Genomic DNA, 17,528 nt, shown 5'->3' on the forward strand with positions numbered 1-17,528 from the left:
AGGGCCTGAGTGAGGGAACATATCAGCGTCTTAAGGGCCTAACTGACTCCCACTAGTTCAGTTGATTGCCTGTTCTCCTCAAGTGGGTTTAGTGAAGCAGCAGGAAACTGGAAGCTCCCTCAGAAGCTGGTGTTAATCAGTCCAGGCTCCTGGGGATGCACATAAGAGGCTGCTCCTCCTCCTCTCTCTCCCTGCTGCTTTCTATTTTTCCTGCTCACCTTTTCTCCTGCCTGTTATGTCTCTTGTGCCGTCCTTCCCCCAGCACAGCACTCCCCCATCTCTGTGCAGCTAGAGCAGAGAGAATACAGATGCACCAGCAGCAGACACAATTTTCTACATTCTGAGTCCTAGTGGCTCCCCGCCCCAGTCTGACACCTGAGGCAGCCGCCTCAGTTCACCTCATGGTAAAGCCAGCCCTGGCACAGAGCCAGCCCCTCCCACCAGAACTAAATCCAGGGAGACTTTTTTAAGCCTTCGCCATAGCGGAAAGTGATCAGGAACAGCCAGCATGGATTCACCAAGGGAAGGTCATGCCTGACTAATCTAATCGCCTTTTATGATGAGATTACTGGTTCTGTGGATGAAGGGAAAGCAGTGGATGTATTGTTTCTTGACTTTAGCAAAGCTTTTGACACGGTCTCCCACAGTATTCTTGTCAGCAAGTTAAGGAAGTATGGGCTGGATGAATGCACTATAAGGTGGGTAGAAAGCTGGCTAGATTGTCGGGCTCAACGGGTAGTGATCAATGGCTCCATGTCTAGTTGGCAGCCGGTATCAAGTGGAGTGCCCCAAGGGTCGGTCCTGGGGCCGGTTTTGTTCAATATCTTCATAAATGATCTGGAGGATGGTGTGGATTGCACTCTCAGCAAATTTGCGGATGATACTAAACTGGGAGGAGTGGTAGATACGCTGGAGGGGAGGGATAGGATACAGAAGGACCTAGACAAATTGGAGGATTGGGCCAAAAGAAATCTGATGAGGTTCAATAAGGATAAGTGCAGGGTCCTGCACTTAGGACGGAAGAATCCAATGCACAGCTACAGACTAGGGACCGAATGGCTAGGCAGCAGTTCTGCGGAAAAGGACCTAGGGGTGACAGTGGACGAGAAGCTGGATATGAGTCAGCAGCGTGCCCTTGTTGCCAAGAAGGCCAATGGCATTTTGGGATGTATAAGTAGGGGCATAGCGAGCAGATCGAGGGACGTGATCGTTCCCCTCTATTCGACATTGGTGAGGCCTCATCTGGAGTACTGTGTCCAGTTTTGGGCCCCACACTTCAAGAAGGATGTGGATAAATTGGAGAGAGTCCAGCGAAGGGCAACAAAAATTATTAGGGGTCTGGACCACATGAGTTATGAGGAGAGGCTGAGGGAGCTGGGATTGTTTAGCCTGCAGAAGAGAAGAATGAGGGGGGATTTGATAGCTGCTTTCAACTACCTGAAAGGGGGTTCCAAAGAGGATGGCTCTAGACTGTTCTCAATGGTAGCAGATGACAGAACGAGGAGTAATGGTCTCAAGTTGCAGTGGGGGAGGTTTAGATTGGATATTAGGAAAAACTTTTTCACTAAGAGGGTGGTGAAACACTGGAATGCGTTACCTAGGGAGGTGGTAGAATCTCCTTCCTTAGAGGTTTTTAAGGTCAGGCTTGACAAAGCCCTGGCTGGGATGATTTAACTGGGAATTGGTCCTGCTTCGAGCAGGGGGTTGGACTAGATGACCTTCTGGGGTCCCTTCCAACCCTGATATTCTATGATTCTATGAAATCAATGGGCGCATTCAGATGCTTAATTAAACACGTGCAGGGAGTGCTTGCTGGAGGAAAACCGAAAATTCATGGATTTACAGAGTTTAAGGTGAGCCCCAGCCTGAATTACACCCCAATTAAACAGCCCCTTAGCCCCAGGCTAGAGCCAGCCATGGCTTTTAAACCACAGCGTACACATACAGGGCGAGCAGGGCTGGAGCCAGGAGGGGCCGTTGGTGCAGAGTCACTTTCCTGCCTGGCCCCGGCCCTTTCCCCGGGTCTCTCCCCTCACCTGCAGGCTCCGGCTCAGAGGCTGGTGTCGGCAGAGCCCGGGGCTAGTTCCAGCCCCCGGAGAAAGTCCCCGCGGCTGGGCCCCGAGGGGCGCTGGGGAAGGGCTCTCCCCGCACACACCCCGCTGGGCAGCGGCAGCGGCTCAGCCCGGGCTCCGGCTCACGATGGAGGCGGCGGCAGCGTCTGACCCGGGAAGCTCAGCCCCGGAGCTGCGGAGCAGCAAGAGCCAGAGCAACTTCCCCGCCCTCAGCAGCGGGCCACAGGGTTAACCCCTCCGCTGCCAGAGACCAGCCACAAGCCTCGCCCTGCTCCCCGTCCGGAGCCCAGTGACACCCCCGGCGCGACCGAAGCCGAGAGAGTCCCCGAGAAACCGGCCCCTGGCGCTGCTGGGGCGGCTTGTTATTGTAACATAAGAAAAGATACAGGAGACGTTTAAAGTAACAGAAAAACACTTCACAACCTGTTACTGGCTTATCTTTCCGGGTCCTCTTGGCACCAATTGTTGAGCAGCTAAGCATGCCTGGGACATTGCTTCTTCTAAGGCTCTCCACATAATCATTCCTTCCAAAGAATCCTGTGGGGAACTTTGGTTCCTACGATCATTACATCTCCCTTAAACAAACAAAACAAAATACAATTAGAAAGATACATACAATTTAGCTAAATTTCAACTTTTTTACTTAACTTGTATCAACTTAATTTAGTAGTTTCTAATCTGAAACCTTACAGAGTCTAGAACGATGTGTCTCTTTATGTATCAGGTTTCAGAGTAACAGCCGTGTTAGTCTGTATTCGCAAAAAGAAAAGGAGGACTTGTGGCACCTTAGAGACTAACCAATTTATTTGAGCATAAGCTTTTGTGAGCTACAGCTCACTTCCTCAGATGCATCCGATGAAGTGAGCTGTAGCTCACGAAAGCTTATGCTCTAATAAATTGGTTAGTCTCTAAGGTGCCACAAGTCCTCCTTTTCTTTTTATGTATCAGGTTTTCTTCTCGCTCTTCCTTTAGATGTAGTAGCAAGTGTCTGAGCGTTCCACGTTTGTTTGGGCTTTTTCTGTACTGGAACTGACCGCTTGAGACTCATAGATTCAGTAGAATTGTCTGGTATTGCTTGCATTTCTGAGATAGATGTTGACATTGTTTCTGTTTCTTCCATATTTTCTTTCCTCTCCTGCTTACGGTCTTTTAGTGCTCATTTAATCCTCTCTGTTTGTTCTAAAGATATCTCCTTCCTCTGTTTCAACAAGATAAGATCTTGGAGCAGGATACTGGTCAACCAGCTGTGTGGGTTTCCATGTTCCTTTTTAATTAATACAACAGTTTCTCCATTTTTCAGTGATGATAACGGCTTTGCATCTTTGTCAAAAAAATATTTCTGCTTTGCTTGTCTCAGTTGTAGGCTAGTTTGTATGTCTCCTTTTATCAATTTGGGTTGCAACAGTTGTGATGAAGTTGGCAATCTGGTCCTTAGATATCTTCCCACAAGGAGTTGAGCAGGTGATCCTAAATCTCCCATAGGTATATTTTGATGGCTCAATAGACTAAGAGAGGGATCTGTGTTATCTAAGCTAAATTTTTTATTAATCCTTTTTACAAATTGAACTGTTCTCTCAGCCATTTCATTGGACCGTGGGAACAACAGGCTTGATGTTTGGTGAATAAAGTCCCATTTCTTTGCAAAAGTTTTAAAATCTCTGGAGCTAAATTGTTGTCCATTGTCACTAATGAGATCTTCCGGTATGCCAGATCTCGTAAATACAGACATGCAGTGTCTAATGATAGATGTACTTGTGGTTTCCTGAAGCAAGCAACTTCTAAGCATTTTGAAAAATAATCAGCCTGAATAAGATCATCTGCCCCTTGAAACGCAAACAGCTCCATGTCAAATTTCTGCCAGGGTCTCTTTGGGACCTCGTGGTAACACTGGTTCCTTTTGAGTTTTGTTTGTTAAGGTTTGACATGTGTTCCCAGGCTGTACCATGTCCTCAATTTGACTGTGCATGCCTGGCCAAGAGACAGCATCTCAAGCTCTCCTTTTACGTAGCTCTGCTCCTAGACGACTCTCAATAGCAATAGCCTAGATCTCTTTTCTGAGACTTTCTGGTATGATGATTCTGTCACTTTTAAAGTCAAATCCATCTTGCACATGTAGTTCATCTCTATATGATCAATATGCATGGGTATCATCTGGTATTTCAGGTCCCTTGTCTGACCATCCTTGCAAAATAGTTTGTCTTAAGGTTGCAGGACAACATCATTTGCAATAGCTGCTTGAAATTCCTTCAATTTCTGTACTGAAATAGAATCACAGAATCGTAGGTCTAGAAGGGATCTCAAGAGGTCATCTAGTCCAGTCCCATGCACTCATGGCAGGACTAAGTATTATACTAGGTAGATAAGACATCATGAGTAGTATTGTGAGATCAGCTTCCACTGAATTTACTCTTCACCATGCCACATGTATGTGCTGGATAAAGCATCAGTAATTGCTAACTCTTTCCCTAGTCTGTATTTAACCTCCCTTTGACATTTCTGCAGTGTTAGCAATCATCCCTGAATCTTTGGTGGAGCATTGTACAGATTTTTTTTGCTGAAAGTGGCCTCAAGGGGCTTGTTGTCTGTTTCCTCAGCAACCCCTCCCCCCCGATAAATGGATGAAATCAAGTACATCCAAATACTATTGTCCACATTTTTTCTCTGTTTGAGCATAGTTCAGTTGCGTAGCTGTCAGAGCGTTAGAGGCATAAGCAACAGGAAAACAGTTTTGCAGCAATGCAGCCCTGAATCTGGTAGAATTTGCATCCACTGACACAGTAACAGTTTCTTTGACATTAAAGTTGTTTAGCACGAGTGCTCTGGTAAGCAATTCTTTCTAGTGTTCATGTACCACCTTATGCATTGACATCTAGGGGAAGTCTACATCTCTTCCGAACAGCTGACTTAAAGGAGTTGTTACCATTGACAAGCGTGAGGTAAATTTCTCAAGGTGAATAACCATTCCAAGCAATCTTTGCAATTCAGCCCTGCAGCTTGGTGGGACTATATCAGTTATTGCAGTCATTTTTATGTTGTCCGTTTTCAGACCTTCTTCTGTCAAGTGATGCCCCACTTCGAAGCTGTTGGAGGGGACTGGCCCCAGAGCTGGGGCTTTAATGGCCACAATCTTTTAAAAATATATTTTCTGCTGCAGAGATGGTTTAAAAACCAAATGGAAAGACACTTCTCTGGAGACCCTACACAGCTGCCACAAACTGGCCTCCACCCCCTGGCTACTGAAGCCAAGTGGGCTGAGAAGCTACTAGGGCTATTGCTCCAGCCAAGGCACTACCCATGGGAACTCTGATTGGAGGATCACTCAGCTCCACTGATTGGTCCAGCTACACTATTTAAGCCAGGAGAAGTTTGTCTGAACAATGAGGTTGTTTCCTGTTGGATCCTGTGTGTGGCTGCCTCGACTCCTGTTCCCACTGTGTTCAATCCTTGCCTCTCCTCCTGCTCTTATGCCTCATCTGTGATGCTCAGTGACCAGTCCTGGCTCTGACTCTGGCTCGATTCTTAGGTCTGGCATTTGGCATCTGACCCCATCGCTGACCCTCACCTTCGATTCTTGACTCCTGGCAACTGGCAGTTGACTCAGGTGCTGACCCTTGACTTCGTTCCCCAGCTTGGATTCCTGCTCCTCCCAGTAGGCCTGACTGCCTACATCCTGGTCCATAGCACCAATTCAGCAAAGGATGACTTACACTGTTGCAGATGTGACCTATTGGCTCCAGTGGAGCAAAGCTGATTTAGAGCATCTGGGGATTTGGCCTAATTGATGCTATCAGAACAATGTTGATTCTCACCCAGTTGTGGATCCAGTCCATCAACTTCAAAGGAGCAACGTCACTTCTTGCCAGTTGTGACTGCCCCTACCTGAGTTCTTTCATTTAAATTACCACACACAGGGATCACCTGTAGCACAACATCCATTTCGGCTCACAGACTGCAGGCACAGCAGTGGCTTCAGCATTGGTAATGCTGCCTTGAGGGTACCGAGAAATTTTAGAGGATTCACCTGACCCAGGGATGGCTTTAGCCTCACCTGCAAGCTGGATCACTGAGAAAGTTTAGGTGAGCAAGTGCATTGACTGAACCCCCAAACTCCAGCTGTCCTTCACCGCTACTCAGGGAGCAGGGTGGATACCACTGATTTCAGCCCACTGGATTATTTCCATCTGTCTGTTACAGAAGACTTTTGGTCCTTTCATGTTGCACAGATCAATTCATATGCTGATTCATACCTCACTCAGTACTCCCACAATTTATCAGCCCATTGCTGCATGCAGCAGTGGATCACAACAAGTGTGCCTGAAATTCAGTGTTTTTGGGGTCTGCAATTTTGTAGGGATCTAAACCTTCCGCCAGGTGGAGTCAGCAGCAACAAGGGCTGGGTTCAATATCTAGGGGTTCCTCTTAACAATACAAAACAGAACCGTCTCAAGCCCTGTCAAGGTTCCTTCCCCACACTGAACTCTAGGGTACAGATGTGGGGACCTGCATGAAAGCCCTCTAAGCTTATTTTTACCAGCTTAGGTTAAAACTTCCCCAAGGTACAAACTATTTTAGCTCTTGCCCTTGGACTTTATTGCTGCCACCACCAAGTGTCTAACAAATATATAACAGGGAAAGAGCCCACTTGGAAACATCTTTCCCCCCAGAATCCTCCCCAAACCCTATACCCCCTTTCCTGGGGAAGGCTTGATAAAAATCCTCACCAGTTTGCACAGGTGAACACAGACCCAAACCCTTGGATCTTAAGAACAATGAAAAGCAATCAGGTTCTTAAAAGAAGAATTTTAATTGAAGAAAAAAAGTAAAAGAATCACCTCTGCAAAATCAGGATGGTAAATACCTTACAGGGTAATTAGATTCAAAACATAGAGAATCCCTCTAGGCAAAACCTTAAGTTTCAAAAAGACACAAAAACAGGAATATCCATTCCATTCAGCACAGCTTATTTTCTCAGCCATTTAAACAAAACAGAATCTAACACATATCTAGTTAGGTTACTTACTAAGTTCTAAGACTCCATTCCTTTTCTCTTCCCGGCAAAAGCATCACACAGACAGAGAGAGCCTTTGTTTCTCCCCCCGCTCCAGGTTTGAAAGTATCTTGTCTCCTCATTGGTCATTTTGGTCAGGTGCCAGTGATGTTGTCCTAGCTTCTCAACCCTTTACAGGTGAAAGGACTTTCCTGGACTTCAGGAAAGCAGACTTCGACTCCCTCAGGGAACGGATGGCCAGGATCCCCTGGGGGACTAACCTGAAGGGGAAAGGAGTCCAGGAGAGCTAGCTGTATTTCAAGGAATCCCTGTTGAGGTTACAGGGACAAACCATCCCAATGAGTCGAAAGAATAGTAAATATGGCAGGCGACCAGCTTGGCTTAATGGTGAAATCCTAGCGGATCTTAAACATAAAAAAGAAGCTTACAAGAAGTGGAAGGTTGGACATATGACCAGGGAAGAGTATAAAAATATTGCTCGGGCATGTAGGAATGTTATCAGGAGGGCCAAATCGCACCTGGAGCTGCAGCTAGCCAGAGATGTCAAGAGTAACAAGAAGGGTTTCTTCAGGTATGTTGGCAACAAGAAGAAAGCCAAGGAATGTGTGGGCCCCTTACTGAATGAGGGAGGCAACCTAGTGACAGAGGATGTGGAAAAAGCTAATGTACTCAATGCTTTTTTTGCCTCTGTTTTCACTAACAAGGTCAGCTCCCAGACTGCTGCGCTGGGCATCACAAAATGGGGAAGAGATGGCCAGCCCTCTGTGGAGATAGAGGTGGTTAGGGACTATTTAGAAAAGCTGGACGTGCACAAGTCCATGGGGCCGGACGAGTTGCATCCGAGAGTGCTGAAGGAATTGGCGGCTGTGATTGCAGAGCCATTGGCCATTATCTTTGAAAACTCGTGGCGAACCGGGGAAGTCCCGGATGACTGGAAAAAGGCTAATGTAGTGCCAATCTTTAAAAAAGGGAAGAAGGAGGATCCTGGGAACTACAGGCCAGTCAGCCTCACTTCAGTCCCTGGAAAAATCATGGAGCAGGTCCTCAAAGAATCAATCCTGAAGCACTTGCATGAGAGGAAAGTGATCAGGAACAGCCAGCATGGATTCACCAAGGGAAGGTCATGCCTGACTAATCTAATCGCCTTTTATGATGAGATTACTGGTTCTGTGGATGAAGGGAAAGCAGTGGATGTATTGTTTCTTGACTTTAGCAAAGCTTTTGACACGGTCTCCCACAGTATTCTTGTCAGCAAGTTAAGGAAGTATGGGCTGGATGAATGCACTATAAGGTGGGTAGAAAGCTGGCTAGGTTGTCGGGCTCAACGGGTAGTGATCAATGGCTCCATATCTAGTTGGCAGCCGGTATCAAGTGGAGTGCCCCAAGGGTCGGTCCTGGGGCCGGTTTTGTTCAATATCTTCATAAATGATCTGGAGGATGGTGTGGATTGCACTCTCAGCAAATTTGCGGATGATACTAAACTGGGAGGAGTGGTAGATACGCTGGAGGGGAGGGATAGGATACAGAAGGACCTAGACAAATTGGAGGATTGGGCCAAAAGAAATCTGATGAGGTTCAATAAGGATAAGTGCAGGGTCCTGCACTTAGGACGGAAGAACCCAATGCACAGCTACAGACTAGGGACCGAATGGCTAGGCAGCAGTTCTGCGGAAAAGGACCTAGGGGTGACAGTGGACGAGAAGCTGGATATGAGTCAGCAGTGTGCCCTTGTTGCCAAGAAGGCCAATGGCATTTTGGGATGTATAAATAGGGGCATAGCGAGCAGATCGAGGGACGTGATTGTTCCCCTCTATTCGACATTGGTGAGGCCTCATCTGGAGTACTGTGTCCAGTTTTGGGCCCCACACTTCAAGAAGGATGTGGATAAATTGGAGAGAGTCCAGCGAAGGGCAACAAAAATGATTAGGGGACTGGAACACATGACTTATGAGGAGAGGCTGAGGGAGCTGGGATTGTTTAGCCTGCAGAAGAGAAGAATGAGGGGGGATTTGATAGCTGCTTTCAACTACCTGAAAGGGGGTTCCAAAGAGGATGGCTCTAGACTGTTCTCAATGGTAGCAGATGACAGAACGAGGAGTAATGGTCTCAAGTTTCAGTGGGGGAGGTTTAGATTGGATATTAGGAAAAACTTTTTCACTAAGAGGGTGGTGAAACACTGGAATGCGTTACCTAGGGAGGTGGTAGAATCTCCTTCCTTAGAGGTTTTTAAGGTCAGGCTTGACAAAGCCCTGGCTGGGATGATTTAACTGGGAATTGGTCCTGCTTCGAGCAGGGGGTTGGACTAGATGACCTTCTGGGGTCCCTTCCAACCCTGATATTCTATGATTCTATGAAAGGGTTTTTCCTCTGGCCAGGAGGGATTTTAAAGGTGTTTACCCTTCCCTTTATATTTATGAGAAGCTCATACCCAATACTCTGGGAAAACTTAACACCAGCCCTGGATGACGGTAAGAGGCAATACTTTACATTTTCCAGCATTGAGTTTGTGTATAACAAAGGAAAATGTTTATTAAAAGGGAAAGGGAACCCTGCATTTATTTGGGAAAACATCACGACCATGATTCAAAAGCATGTAACCATAAGCGAACACCCACCCCATAGTACACTGGGAAATGTTCTTTGCTTCAGTTCCCCATCTTGCAATGCGAAAGTCCAATGAATGAATGTCCCTTTAACGATCCACTCCCCTTTTTCTCTGCTGCATTCCATGTAGTCTGCCAAGACCCAGAATTCAGGGTGCGTTTGTTTACAAGTGTCCACCTTCCACCCCTAAAAAGGGGGTGGGGCATTAAGCACTGTTGCTGTTGCTGTGATCTCTGCCACTGCTCACCACTTGCTGCCACCTCTGCCACTGTTATAACTGCTGCTGCTGCTCACTGCCACTTCGGGGATGCTGCATTCTGAGGTTCCCGCACTTAGCCCAGCTTTTAGTGATTTCATCAGGCAGCGGGGAACCTCTGCGCTGCTGCCTCTGCATTGTTTTCCATTGCAACACTCTCCCTGTAGAAGGTTTAAGACTTAACCCCTAGATCTGCTCATCAGTGATTTCAGCTCCAGTAATCACTGAACAGAAGAAAAGGGACTCTCAAGTGAATTCAATCATCTCTGTTTTTAAAAACTGGAGTGCAAACAGTCAAATGCTACCTAGGGCTCTTTAAGCAGAGTCCATGCCCCCTCCCCCGCACTTCAATGGGATTTGGCATTCCGACCCCCTGCTGCCCTTTACTCATACAGTAATGATAACAACATTTTGTTACCCTGCGTTCAGTAGTGAAAATGACCTGTAACCTCAATCCAGCCAAAATTGGTCACTTTGGCAAAGCAGGTCTATCTGCCAAACACCTAGGCACAGTATGCATGTCTATGCAAATATTGTCTGCTGGTGAACTCTTTTCCTGTAGTGCATCACTAGATGTTGTGGCGGTTCAATGACAAGACAGCACAGAGCTTTTAGCAAGCAAATGGCTGGTCTGCTAACAGGCTTCTGCCTGTCAGCTTTCCACCTTCCCCTTTATTCTTTCTCTCCCCCCGCGCATTACGTTCTCCAACAGATAAAAGGAATACACTGGCTTTGTTTAACATTCTTATTTACCAATTTCTATCTACCGCATTCCTTGCTCTCGGGCCTTGAGCCCAGTCCTGGGAGGCTTCCATGGTTCATGTCATCTGGGCGAGATTCCAAGGTTCATGCCCTTGAGAGGAGCTGTGTGTGCACAGGTCCAGCACAACACTCCGGGTGTGCCCTGAATGTTGCCAAGCGCATAAATCTTGTATGAATCCTACATCCCCTCCTTTTTTGTTTATTTGTGCTCGGCCATCTCATGGTAGCCATCAATTTGCTTTTGCAAGCCAATTAACTCCCGGACAGACAAGGTCATAACTCGTGGAGCCTGCCAGGGCGGTTCTCGACAAAGCCTTAACAAAAGGGAAATACATTGCACACAGCAACAGCAAAAAATAAGCTTAAGAAGGTAAAGTATAATTGGCCGGGCCCCAATTAGCCATGCTAGAATACTGGGAAGAGAGGTTCGCGTAAGCAGCGAGCATCATCTCATTCCCAATTTCTTCAGGGTGATGACATACTGGAATAAGGCATGTACCCAACAATTCTCCAGCTGCTACAGAATTAGATAAACAAAAGTGGGTAACATTTGCTATTGAAGCCAATCTTTCCCATAGGTTATATGTCATTCGGGCCCGTAACGGAGAAAGCGCTCCCGAGCCAACCCCTACAGGAAATAGCAGGCACAAAAGGCATACAGTCAATACAGAATTAGCAGTAATTTGGGCAAGAATTGCCATAAACAAAGTCTCAGAAGTCTCTGGCTGTTGGTTTGCTGCCAGTCTTCGTTGAGCCGCGGCGACCAATGCTTTTACTGCTCCCCATGTCACGGGCTGGCTTGGGACGCTACGCCTCCTCCGTTTCCGTCCTGCTGTTGTCGACCCGGGAGGCACCGCGTTCTCCTCCAAGGTCAGCTGAAACTCCGGTATGGGGTTTGACAGCCCCTGGTGCCATGCCATGCTGTTTCAGTGCCGGTCGCACACACCGGGCCGGAACCCACAACGGTCTTGCAGGGAGAGACACAGCAGCATATCCCTGACCCCAAGTGATTAGAGGTACTGGGCCCAGCCATTGCAGATCGGGCAGCTGACGGTAATAGACACGCGGTCTTTCCAGTACCTCGGATTTGTGAAAATGCCGATCCACGGGGGTCTGCTGATCTGCGTTCAGCATTAAATTATTTAAAATAAACAAAAGGATATGCAATTGTTGCTGAATGTCTCCTAAGGTTCGGAGACGCAGCTCCCCTTGTTTTAATTGTTTGTTGAGCAAGGTTTTTAGTGTGCAATTTGCACATTCAACAATAGCTTGGCCTGTGGAATTATAAGGGATCCCGTGTTTGAGACAGACGTCCCATTGGGCACAAAAAATGGAGAGGGCTGTGGAGCAATAGGCTGGGGCATTATCTGTTTTTATCTGGCTCGGGCGACCCATAACAGCAAAACAGGCTAGCAAATGGTGAATAACTTTGGGAGTAGCTTCCCCACGCTGTGGGGTCGCCCAGAGGAATCCTGAATAGGTATCAATGGAAACATGTAAAAACGAATAGGGGCGGAATTGTGGCACGTAAGTGACATCCATTTGCCACAGCTGATTCGCTGCGGTACCTCTGGGGTTAATGGCATAAAAAAAGGTAGGGGCAGCAGCGGCACTGTGGGGGCAGGAACAAACAATAGAACATGCATGATCAGCAGGAATGTGAAACTGTCGGGCCAAAACAGAGGCAGACTGATAAAAAAAGGAATGGCTTTCGATGGGGTCAGAAAAAAGGGAATTTACCTGACCACGTAACGCGCGATCAGCACGCGCATTGCCCTCAGTGAGTGGCCCAGGCAGAGAGGTATGACTGCGAATATGAGCAACACAATAAGGGAAATTACGAGTGGTGATGAGATACTGTAAGGACAAAAACAGGCGAAGAAGGTCCGCATCGACCTGAGAGGTAATAAGGGCAAGGGGTAAATGATCAATTACCTGATAAACATGATGCGTGTCCACGATCAAATTAAAGGGACAATCAGCAAAAAGTTGAAAGGCCAAAATAACAGCAGCTAGTTCCAAGGACTAGTGAAGCTCTCCAAGCGCTGTGCATGCAAATATTGTTGTACAAGTAAATGAAGCGCTTTCAGCTTTTCTAGGGGGAGGGGCCACTGGTCAATCCATACGGGCTCTAAGGATTGCCATACCAATGGTAATGCAGATGGCAAGGTGGGTGAGGGAGGATTTTGGGCCATTATATATTAATATCGAGGGTGGTGTCCAGCTTTACAAGTCACAGCCCCAAATATTGAGGTGGACAGGGAGTACAAAAGGGCGGATTGTAGCAAGGGCACAGCCTCCTGGTTTAGAGACCGTGACCCAAGACAAACTTTGGCGCTCGGGTTTGCTACCCCCGATCCCCCACAACACTTTAGAAGGAACTGTTGGCCAACCGACCGGCCACTCCGGATCACGAATCACCGTAACGTCAGCTCCAGCGTCCACCAGCCCTGTAAAAGGAACGTTATTTAAGAGAAGTGTTAACTGAGGTTTCAAGGGGCGGACCGACATTGTTAGAGCAACAAGTGGAGAGGACGTGTTGTGAGATGGCGACTGAGCCAGCGTCGATCCAAAGCCGTTCCCACCCCGGGCTCGGTCCTCTGCAGCTGGCACCTGATAGGGAACTAAAATCAATTGCGCAACTGACCGTCCACGCGGGAGCGACTGTGGAAGATGGGTCCATACCTGAACCTTAATAATGCCGGTGTAATCGGTGTCAATGACCCCTGGGATGACAAAAAAACCCTGTTTCCCAGCGTGTGAGCAAGGGAGAACCAGACCCACAAATCCGTCAGGGAGAGGTCCCGTCACCTGGGTAGGTATGGCGCAAACCTCCCCCGGCAACCAAAAGTCAGCGTCCTCCAGCATAATCAAATCAAGCCCTGCACTTCCAGCAGTCGCCGCCTTCATGGAGTCTATGGGGTTTAAAGCAGAGGAACAGTTGTCTGAGTGGGAAACACCCCCATTTGGCCCTGGGTTTGGGAGAGACCCGTCGTGCGGTTTCCCGACCCGCTACAACACTGATTAGCCCAGTGATAGCCCTTCCGACACTTGGGGCACTTCTTTGAGGGGCGAGCGGGCGCCGTCGATGAGCGGCACTTCCGCTGAAAGTGACCCTCCTTACCACAGCGGTAACAACGCTTCCCCTCCTTCCCGCTTTTCCGCAGGGCGGCAGCCAGAACTCCAGCTTTATGTGCTTGGGTTCCGATGTTTTGGCACGCCTGTAGCATGTCTGACAGCTCTAGAATTCCAGAAGCTTGTGCAGCCTGGAGAGCACGGCGGCAATCCTCGTTCGCATTTTCAACTGCCATTTTTAACAGGATCTCCTGAGCTGCTGCAGGGCTATCCACCTGCCGGAAGATAGCCTCCTGCAATCTGTTGGTAAAATCCATAAAGGACTCTGATGCACCCTGACGGATACTGGCAAAGCTTTTGGTAGGCTTGCCCGAATCCGGGACTTTCCGGAAAGCATGCTGGGTGCAGGTGGAAATAATGGGGAAGACGGCCTGAGGGAGTTGAAACTGCATCTGAACAGTAGCAAACTGGCCCTCCCCTGCCAAGTGCTCATAAATGATACCTTGCTCTCTATACACCTGGGCTTGGCGTTCTGCCATCTGCCGATACTCACTAAGCCAAATAACATACTGACTGGGCGTCAGCATCATGCGCAATAGCGCCTTCCAATCTTAAGGGATCAGGGTGTACCCAGTACCTAGCCCTTCAATGAGACCACGTACATATGTGCTAGTGAGGCCGAACTCGCGAATCGCTTTCTTTACCTCTCTGATCACCGAGTAAGGCAAACTGACCCAGTTTGCAACCTGGTTGCCCTGGCCATCATCCTGCCAGGTCACCAGACAAACTGAGACCAGATCAGCCAGCTCCTCTGCTGTAAGATCTGAGTGAGTCTTCACTGCGTGAACCATTTGTTGCACCAGCGAAAGCCCCTGAGCAGACGCGGACGACCCCCCAGGGGGCCCCGGAGCATGGGGCCCCACGGGGGGAGGGTGATCACACACCAGCTCCGGTGGGGAAGGCCAGGGAGGCGGTGGTAATAGAGACACTGGGGGCGAAGCAGGGGGAGGGATGGCTGCAGGAGTGGATGGGGGTGGCGGGATCGGCAGCCCCTGTGTTGGTGCGGGAGAGGGCCTTTCTGAGGTGACACGCTGTGTCGCATCGCCAGGAGGGGAGATGGCTGCAGGAGCGGACGGGGGTGGCAGGATCGGCAGCCCCTCTGTTGGCGCGGGAGAAGGCCTTTCCGAGGTGACACGCTGTGTCGCATCGCCAGGAGGGGGGATGGCTGCAGGAGCGGACGGGAGTGGCGAGAGCACCAGCCCCGCGAGGGAGGGCCTGTCCGAGGTGACACGCTGTATCGCATCGTGGCAGGGGTGCCAGGCATGTAAAGCCTGCACGGGCGCCCAAGGCTCTTTGTGCAATGTCTGGCCCAACCGCTCCCAGACTGCTAGCTTAAGGGTTCTGGCTTCAGGGTACCACGGGCATTGGGCACTCACCTCCTGTAGCAGGAGAGTGAGTTCTCGAGTGGGGCAGTCATGCTGAGCCTTACGCAGCAAATACTGTAGCTCATTGCGGTGTTGCACTTGCAAAGCAGAGAGGGAGCTTCCCATACTTACCATGACGAAAAATACTCACCGGGATCCACGAAGCGGATGAGTGACGCGTCTGAAACCCTTGCCAGGCGAGGTGAGTGCTGAGGGCCCCATGTTTGGGCGCCAGTTGTTGCGGTTCAAATACAAGACAGCACAAAGCTTTAAGCAAGCAAACAGGCTGGTCTGCCAACGGACTGCTCCTGTCAGCTTTCCACCCTCTCCTTTATTCTTTCTCTCCCCCCGCGCATTACATTCTCCAACAGATAAAAGGAATACACTGGCTTTGTTTAACATTCTTATTTACCAATTTCTATCTACCGCATTCCTTGCTCTCGGGCCTTGAGCCCAGTCCTGGGAGGCTTCCACGGTTCATGTCATCTGGGCGAGATTCCAAGGTTCATGCCCTTGAGAGGAGCTGTGTGTGCACAGGTCCAGCACAACACTCCGGGTGTGCCCTGAATGTTGCCAAGCGCATAAACCTTGTATGAATCCTACAAGATGTCATTCAGAGCCTGCTTACAGAGATAACAAACCAACAAATGTTTCCCACAAAGCCACTCTCATTTCAATTCCAGTTTTTCAAAGAGAGATGACTTGGCATAGGTTTCTTTTCCTACATTCTTTCTCTGCTACAATGTAGCCTCCAGCAGCAGAGATGAAAGCAGGCATTGGCCTTTCTTGGACAAACTTTACTGGGTCAGATGTCTGTTGAAACATCTCCAAGAGAGGTGTATGCGTGTCTACAAATCTGGGCAGAGTGTAAGCACAGATAAGTCCCTGTTGAGGTTCACAGGTTGCTGAATAGGATTTCTCCAATACATCCATTTTGAAGCACTTGGAGGAGAGGAAGGCGATCAGGAACAGTCAGCATGGATTCACCAAGGGCAAGTCATGCCTGACCAACCTGATTGCCTTCTATGATGAGACAACTGGCTCTGTGGAAATGGGGAAAGCAGTGGAAGTGATATATCTTGACTTTAGCAAAGCTTTTGATACGGTCTCCCACAGTATTCTTGCCAGCAAGTTGAAGTATGGATTGGATGAATGGACTATAAGGTAGGTAGAAAGCTGGCTAGATTGTTGGGCTCACCAGGTAGTGATCAATGGCTTGATGTCTAGTTGGCAGCTGGTATCAAGCAGAGTTCCCCAGGGGTTGGTCCCAGGGCCGGTTTTGTTCAAAATCTTTATTAATGATCTGGATGATGGGATGAATTGCACCCTCAACAAGTTTGCAGATGACACTAAGCTGGAAGGAGAGGTAGATACCCTGGAGGGTAGGGATAGGGTCCAGAATGACCTAGACAAATTGGAGGACTGGGCCAAAAGAAATCTGTTGAGGTTCAACAAGGACAAGTGCAGAGTCCTGCACTTAGGACTGAAGAATCCCATGAACTCCTACAGGCTGGGGACTGACTGGCTAAGCAGCAGTTCTGCAGAAAAGGACCTGGGGATTACAGTGGACAAGAAGCTGGATATGAGTCAGCAGTGTGCCCTTGATGCCAAGAAGGCCAACGGCATATTGGGCTGCATTAGTAGGAGCATTGCCAGCAGATCGAGGGAAGTGATTATTCCCCTCTGTTCGGCACTGGTGAGGCCACACCAGGAGTATTGCGTCCAGTTTTGGTCCCCCCACTACAGAAGGGATCTGGACAAATTGGAGAGAGTCCAGTGGAGGGCAACGAAAATGATTAGGGGGCTGGGGCACAGCCCCAGACTTACGAGGAGAGGCTGAGGGAACTGGGGTTATTTAGTCTGCAGAAGCGAAGAGTGGGGGGGATTTGATAGCAGCCTTCAACTACCTAAAGGGGGGTTCCAAAGAAGGTGGAGCTAGGTTGTTCTCAGTAGTGGCAGATGACAGAACAAGAAGCAATGGTCTCAAGTTTCAATGGGGAAGTCGAGGTTGGATATTAGGAAACACTATTTCACTAGGGAGGGTAGTGTAGCACTGGAATGGGTTACCTAGGGAGGTGGTGGTATCTCCAACCTTACAGGTTTTTAAGGTGCGGCTTGACAAAGCCCTGGCTGGGATGATTTAGTTGGGGATTGGTCCTGCTTTTTGTTAGTATATAGATATTCATGCCTGTCTGTAAAGGCCTATACTCTAAGAATTTAGGTGTATTCTTATCACTTGGCTAATTATAGAGGTATAAAAGAATCAAAATCACTATCTGCTGGTGTAAGGGCCTTCTCTTACTGTGACAGTGTGAGGCCCTGTTCTT

This window comes from Lepidochelys kempii, chromosome 14 (genome assembly GCF_965140285.1).
Source record: "Lepidochelys kempii isolate rLepKem1 chromosome 14, rLepKem1.hap1, whole genome shotgun sequence".
Lineage (NCBI taxonomy): Eukaryota > Metazoa > Chordata > Testudines > Cheloniidae > Lepidochelys > Lepidochelys kempii.